General features: G+C 40.9%; 1 long non-coding RNA gene and 1 pseudogene across 1 annotated transcript; both read right to left on the bottom strand.

Annotated features, from left to right (window-relative positions):
• The window catches only part of LOC116673702 (gastrula zinc finger protein XlCGF8.2DB-like), a 325,201-nt pseudogene that overhangs the window by 179,236 nt on the left and 137,953 nt on the right, over positions 1–8,012 (bottom strand).
• On the bottom strand, positions 880–7,036 carry LOC116673722 (uncharacterized). Its single transcript, XR_004327871.1, has 3 exons — positions 7,025–7,036; positions 3,815–3,817; positions 880–960 (listed from the first exon to the last, which is right to left on the bottom strand). It is a non-coding gene; the product is annotated as an uncharacterized LOC116673722 (long non-coding RNA).

The raw sequence follows: 8,012 nt of genomic DNA, 5'->3' as shown, positions 1-8,012 counted from the left end.
GTTTCAGAGCCAAGCTGTGTCCTCCTGCCTCCTCCTTATGCCCTGGGAGCTGTGTTGTTATATTCTGATCTTCTCTCCACATTGAAGGCTGACCAGCAGTAACGATTATTTAAGATAAGGAAAAAGAACGTGTTTGGATTTTAACACTACCAAAGGACACACATTCTCCCTCTTTGGATTACTAGTTGCTGCAATTAGGGTATTGCTACCGTCTACTGTTTGTTATTGAAATTGTCATTAATTATTAAGTTTTTATTATAAAGTCCACAACTGCCTATACTATAACATTCTTTCCACTGAGATCCAAAAATTGATTTGTTACGTAACTCAAAACCGTGATCTGACCGGGAGTTTTGTGATCTCTTGCACCCCTAGCTGTTACCATGTTATCTTCCTTGTGTAAGATTAAAAGTAAAGGAACAAATAGAAACTAGAAAAAGCAATTTCTGAAAAGAATTGGGCTGGTGATTGCCAGATGGTGGCCCTGTTCTGTAAGGAGGGAATCCAAACCAGTAGCAGTTTCTGCAGGAATCCCACTGGGTTGTCTTTTTCTGTCCAATAATGCGCACATTGTTGTATCTCAATCTGTCCTCCTTTTCGGCTAGCTTAAACTCAAATTTCTTCTGGTCATTAATGCAGATTTCTTATCTGTCGCTTTTCCAGGACCTTTCTAGGCTACAACGTTCTGTGTAAGTGTAGGTCCGCGTTAGCATCAGTTGCTGTGATAGTTGTCGCCATGTTGGAAGACTTCTGTGCTCGGGTAAACGGCAAGTGAGGCCTGTCTTGTTGCACCTGCAAGCATTCCACTACGTGGTACCCAATAACTGTGGTAACAAATAAAATGATTGATGATGCAAACATCAGTCAAAATACATGTTCAAGGACTTAAGGATGAACAGAAACTCAACATTTTGCAACAATGTTCAGTATAGTACTTCTCCGGGCTGCTTTCTCATTTGGCTGCTCTAGGGTTATCAGTTTTAACCTTTGAACACAATTTTGAACCTTTTAAATATCCAAAATGTCCAAAAGTTGGCCCACAAAAATGTTAGCATTGTGAGACTACACAGCAATTTGGTCCATGGTTTAACAATCGATGTATGGAAGGCCTGAATTTGGACTCTAGCTAAAATTAGGTTGAAAACCAGTCAACTCTGACTGAACAGTGTAATTGCTTTTAACTAGGTGCCCTTTAAGTTGTATGTCTTCATTAGCTTATCTTAAATGTAATGTCTTCTTTGTGCTGTAGTATCTATACAGATTTGTGGTGTAGAATGTAACCATTGTCCTATCTTTTATGTATTTTGAAACTTATTGCCACCTGTCTTGGCCAGGACTTGACATAATTCTCTCCAGTTATTGTTGTTTGGTAGTTTAACATTATATTTTCCTACATTGGGGAATTTTCATTTCATATTCTGTGTCTGACATTTTTTATGCCCTATTTGTATTTTCTATGACTGAATGTGGTTTTAAATCTGTTGAAGTTTCTTCAGACTAAAAACAAAGACACTGATGATGTTATACAAAAGAAACATAGAAGGAAAGCAACCTGTTTCCAGCGGACACTAAAGAATGATGGAGCAGCAGGAAACAGACCAGGTCAAATGGCAAAAAGCTGATTTATTCGTCTGACTCCTAGAATAACATCAATTATTGAATTGTTTTAAATGTCTGGGAATGTGGAACAACTATATGGAAACTGCATGAAATAAAACAAGGCCACAGGCTGATTATTTGTGACTTTATTTGATGGATTTATTCTTCCTGTTGTGTCTCTGTTTAAACTCCAAATTTAAAGGTAACGGTTGCGTCCACTAAAAGTTCTGTTGTTGCTGCTGACAAACTCAGATTATTATTCTAAGTGTCTGGAAACATTATGGGATGGATCCCTACAGCAATAGACCTTTTTAGTTGAAGAGTAACATCCTTTTAGTTCAGATCCTTTAATTTTCAACCAGACCAGAGTGGTGATTGTCAGAACAGTGGAAAGATGAACCAAGACGGCTTTTCATAAATGAATTGACTATAGTTGTGTTTGTTATTAACATAAATCAACCTCTTAACATTTCAATGCATCGTAAAGATCCGACATTCTAACAAAAGTTAGAACAGATGAAAAGCCTAAATAACTCTCAAAAGCTTCAAGATTAAACTTACTTAAGAAGGGTTTTATTCACGTTCAAGAGAAGGCCTGTGTCCAGCCAGACTATGTTATGATAGATAGATAGATAGCCTTTATTATTTAGACTCATGGTCCATAAAAAAAATACAAAAGCAACAACAGAGAAACATACAGATACACAAGACAGACACCAATCAAATAAGACAACTATACCAGTAATCCCATAAGGGGGACTGGTATCGCAGAGCACTGAACCTTGGGTCAATCAAATGTAAAATGACAGAGTTACAAGAAGAATTCAAGCGACCGATCCATTTATACATCAAATTCCTCAATAAAGCGGAGAAAGTAATAACTCCTGCTTGACAAAACAAGTCACTTGCACTACACCACCTGGGTTTCCCAAGTAGAATACGCAAACAGTCATTATAAGCGACCTGCAGCTTATTGTAGCTTGCCTTTTTAAACTTGACCCACATGGGGGCAGTGTAAAAAGTAGTACAATATGCTTTAAAGAGTTTTGTCTTGACAGTAACAGAACACCAGGAAAACTTCCTGGCAAGTATGTTAGCCTGCATATATAACATGCGACGCTGCCTATACATGTCCTCATCATCTGACATTTGATCTGTTATGATGTGACCCAAATACTTAATTTTGCATCCAACAGTAAGCACATGCCCCGCAAGATGGAAAGATGGAAAATTTAGGTCCTTATCCTCTTTAACTCTACAAAACATAACCAGACTCTTCTTGCCATTATATTTCACGTCATATTCAACCCCATATTTGGAAATATTTAACAGCTCTTGAAACCCTGCACTGCTAGGGGAGACAACAGCCAAGTCATCAATACATGAGATGGTCACTGTAGTTACCCACAGCATCCTGTCTTACACTGTCTCAGCTGGTCAGACAGGTCATCCATGTAAATATTAAAAAGGGCCGGAGATAATATCCCCCCCTGACGGACGCCATTACCGACACCAAACGGGCTAGAGAAGACATCCCCCCATTTGATCTGTATGCTGTGATTGGAATACCAAAAAGCCAGGATCCTGATTATACCATTTGGTACTCCTCTTTGGCTCAGTTTTAAAAACAGCTTGTGGTGATTAACTCGGTCAAAAGCCTTGGAGGCATCAATAAAACCAATAAAAACAGAGGATTTTTGTCTTCTGTAGGTTCCCACCATTTCCTTAAGTGCATAGATACATAGATCAGTACCATGCTTGGCCTTGAAACCAAACTGGTTATCTGAACTATACAAATAAACACACAACCTATCTAATAAAATTCTTTCCAGGACTTTTGATAATACACTAGCTAAAGCAATAGGTCTATAATTGTCCACACTCCCCACCTTTCCTGCTTTGTCCTTAATGACAGGCACCAAAGTAATGGACAACAGAGAGTCTGGTAACACCCCATGAGACATAAAACCAGTAAAACAAATGGCAAGAAGAACTGCAACCCTGGGCTGGCCCATTTCAGGTGCTCTGCAGTAATATGATTGATCCGCTAGCTTTATTATCAGCTAGCGTGTTTAAAGCTAGATGGATCTCATTGGCTGAATTCAATTTTTCACCATAGAACGACATGGCCAACTTCATACGGTTCACTTTAACACAATTAAATAGGTCAAAGTAATGTTGCTCCACAACTCGCTATGTTATCAGCCCCAGAGACGCCCTCTACGTTGCATGGTAATGATGTACTGTCCTGTTCAGAGCTCCTACCTCCTCCAAAAGCCATTAACATCACTACCTAGGAACTTTTCAGCTATAAGTCCGCCCTAATTTCTTTCTCGTGTTTGTTGACATAACGTAGTGCATATTTATAACTTGCATTAGTACGCTTTTTGAGTTCCAAGACTGGCCCCTCTCTCGGCCTGCCTGCCTGAACCCAGGCCTCAAATGCAACCTTCGCTTCAGCATGGTGAACTGCTACATATCTATTCCACCCTGGCTTGATGCTCTCTCTTTTATAAGGATAGATAAATAATGGCCTGCTGGCCTCATACACAGAACCCACAATACGTTCATACATAGTACGAAGGTCATCACGGTGAGAACTAATGTTACAATTTACATCAGAACACAAAACAGCATCCTTGGGCAGATATATATTGCTTAAAAGTACATCAGATCTACTGCAGTATGAGCACAGTTGTTCATTAGTTACCTTAGACCAATCCAGTTTAGCCTTACGGGCCCCATTAGCCTCCTGAGACATCTCAGGAAGGCTAGCACAGTCAAGTGACATAATAAAAGGAATGTGATCAGACATGGACGCCTCATACACAATCTCTATTGAACTTAGGCTAGAATGGGCATCAGATGTACTGATGCAGTGGTCAAGCCATGATGTAGTGTGCCAGGCCTCACTTATATAAGAGTAGCTATCTGCAGGTAAGAGCATTTGGCTGGATAATATAAAATTATTATCATCACAGAACTGTAGCAAATGCCTAGCAAATAACGAACTCTTGTCTGAAATATCAGCATTATATCTCCACCACATAAACACCACTGGAATGGTTATCAGAAATAAAAGAGTAATGAAAGCCAGTCATTAAAGTATTCATCTTCATTTGATGTGACATATGGTGTGTATACATTCAGGATAGTAAACATTTTATTGTAATAGATATCTGGACAGCAATACACCAGTCAACTTCCAACCTGATGACACTAATCACAGAGTCCAGTTTTTCATGCCAGAGGATAGCCACGCCCCCTGCTATCCGTCCTCTTTCTATTCCCATAGATAGGTCTGTAGTGGACTCACCGGCCCCGGAAACCTCACAAAAAGAGTTCGTTTCCCCAAATCCTGTTTTGATAAAAAAGTCTCTTGTAAACATAAAATGTCACAGTCCTGCAGCAGGTTATCCACCACTATATGCCGGCTTCTGTCTCCAGCACTATTGCCCAAGCGTAGGCCGCGGCAGTTGTATGAACCAACCCGCATAGGCTACCGTTTAGTTGGGCAGTGCAGTTGCATCCGCATTCTGTGGACTTATCCCAGCAACAGGTCTAGCTGTTCTAGCCCCCATCACCCCCTCTTTACGTGGCTCATAATATCGCCTCACCACAGATCCTTCAGGCCATAATTCAGGGTTATACAACTCCGCAACATCGTTGCACTCAGCCCATACCTTAAACGAGCTGTATCTGTTGCTCATGGTGACAATACGCTGACAGTTGACCTCCCGGCCAAGTTGTTCAGATAAGTACCCAGATAGTGTCTCAGCTTCAAGGTCTGGTGAGAATTTGGTAGCAAAAACACTTACCAACTTCGTTCGAACAACCTTTATATTCCCTTGTGCAGCGGTGCCAACGATCGGCTTGACCATCCTCCTGACAGGTCTTCTATCACGCTGTTTTGACGAGGCAGACTGACCCCCAGCATCATTTCTCTGAGCTCGGCCCTGTTTAACAACAAGGCTCCACTTCGGCGATTTTGCCACAGCTTCAACAGGGTTGTCACAGACGCTCATAGCCCTTGATGTAGGTGCGGAGAGACCGGCGGCTGTCGCATCCACAGCGAGCACCTCACCATTGCCCGCTGCCGCGTTATCATTACCGCAGGCAACTCCAGCGGCACCCGTAACAGCCAGGCCACGAGTCGGCTCCAACCGCAGCTCCATTGCAGCGATTCTGCTGTCTATGGTCGCAGTCACAGAACTCAAGTCCCCGCAGATATCAGCCTGAAGTTTAACCGCATGTCTCAGAGTGCAGACCTCACTGTACAAACGCTCCATCTTGCTCAGCAGGTTAGACACATCCAGATTGTTAAACGTCACAGGCGGTAACTCGTCCAAGTAGTGGGAGACAAAACGGGGGATGTTTTCTCCACACTCATTTAACACTCTTAAGCAACTTTTGATATTATTAGTATCCTTCTGGCTGCCTTTATGGATCACGCACCGTTGTTTGGTTTCAGGACAAAGTTCAAACAACGCTTTTTTGGAAGTCTCAATCCACGCCGAATCAAATGTGTTTGCGGCTAAAAGGACAAGCTCATCCTGAGTCATAATTTTAATTTTCACTGCGAGAAAATTAAGAAACTCATCCTCAACAATAACCTGGCCATCAACAGTCCTGTAGATTGTAGGTTTTAATCGAGGCCTGAGTTTGAATCCAGGAGCTGCAGTGCCCTGATCATCACCATCCGCCATAGTTCAACTTATGTTATGATTCATGAAATCACTGCTATTAACATTTAGTCAGTTCACAATCACATTCGTCACCATAAAGAGCTCCAGTTTTCATGAAGCAGGCCACAGCAGACTGGTCAACAGTACTACACAGGATATTAACAAGATTCCAGTATCAAATCACAAAAGTTGGAAACTTGACCTGGTAAATAGCAGAACAATGTTTCACGATCACATTTGTCACCATAAAGAGCTCCAGTTTGCTAAAATGAAAACAGACATTATTCAGTTTACTGTTGCCAAGGTTGTATCATGAAGTTGGGTTATCAAGCTAGGCTAACCTGACTAGCAAGCTAGCACAACGTTTTTTTTTTTTTTTATTTAGGCTAAAACAAAAGAAACCAAACAAAACGGGTCACTTATATAAAGTGTGAGACCTCCCATGTTGGATGTATATACAGTATGCTAACATGTTATCACAAAGAACACATTGACCTAAAACAGTGGAGCTCAGTATATGTGACTTACCATGAAGCAGGCTACAGCAGACTGGTGAAAATGTGTAAGAATCCACCCTAAAGTCCATGGAATAGCACCAATAGATGGCGCTCATGCTACAAATAGAAACCACCAGCTAAATGGGAAGTTAGCCCCCAATGGCAAGTGGAATTATTAACTCTACTGCACTAAAAACTAAACATGATATACATCTCTTTAATAAAACATTATAAAACTATTACTAGACAGTGTGGAAAAACCAGAATCCTGACTGCCAGACCGGACTTCTTGCTGTGTTTTATCAACAAGTTATGTATGAATTTATGTGCCCTGTTATTGGCATATCTATGGATGTATTCATAAAATCACTTTTTATTATTTAACATGTCAATCCCATATGGTCTAGCAGTTTGGATTCTGCTTAAATAACTGTTACCCACATTCTCAAGGAGTCCTCAGGAGACTACAATCAGTAGATCTGAAAAAGTGTTTAGTTAGTTTTAAAGCTCAATTTATTTTATATTCATTTGGCTTATGTGATGCCCAAAAGGTCTTGGATGCTGCTCCTACAGACTTCTAATAGTAAGGAAACAATAGGAGATAACATGGAGTTAGAGCAGGTTGTTTCCTGGGAGAACATGCATTGGCAACCTTCAGATGAAGTAAAGAAGGACAGTTTTTTATTCCTGCAGGACTAGAGTCCACCTGAATGCTTCAGATTTACAACCAACCTTTGCCAGCTGAATGTAGATCCTCATACCGGGAATTAAACCCACAACGTAACAATGTGTGTAACTCGCCTTGAGTATCTTAAAGGGTCTTAGAAGACATGAACTGCATAAGTTGAAAATTTGCCAAAAGACACATTTGCTGGCCAAATGAGAAATTGAGCAACATTCTGTGGACTTTTGAGAGCAAAATTGTTGATTTGGGTCTAGGGGCAACAGACAGGTGATCCGATCACACCCATGCACTGAATTCAAGCCACAGTACACTGTGATGAATGGAAGCATGGTGGTTATGGGGATGTTTCTCATACTGTGGTGTTGGGCATATTTATCACGTACCAGGGATCATGGATAAGTTTCAATACATCAAAATACTTGAAGAGGTCATGTTGCCTTATGCTGAAGAGGTAATGCCTTTAAAATGGGTCTTTCAACAAGACAACGACCCAAAACACAGCAGTAATCGAGCAACGTCTTGGTTCCAGATGAACCAGATTGATGT

Source organism: Etheostoma spectabile, chromosome 24 (genome assembly GCF_008692095.1).
Source record: "Etheostoma spectabile isolate EspeVRDwgs_2016 chromosome 24, UIUC_Espe_1.0, whole genome shotgun sequence".
NCBI lineage: Eukaryota > Metazoa > Chordata > Actinopteri > Perciformes > Percidae > Etheostoma > Etheostoma spectabile.
This window is presented reverse-complemented; position numbering and strand designations above follow the sequence as displayed.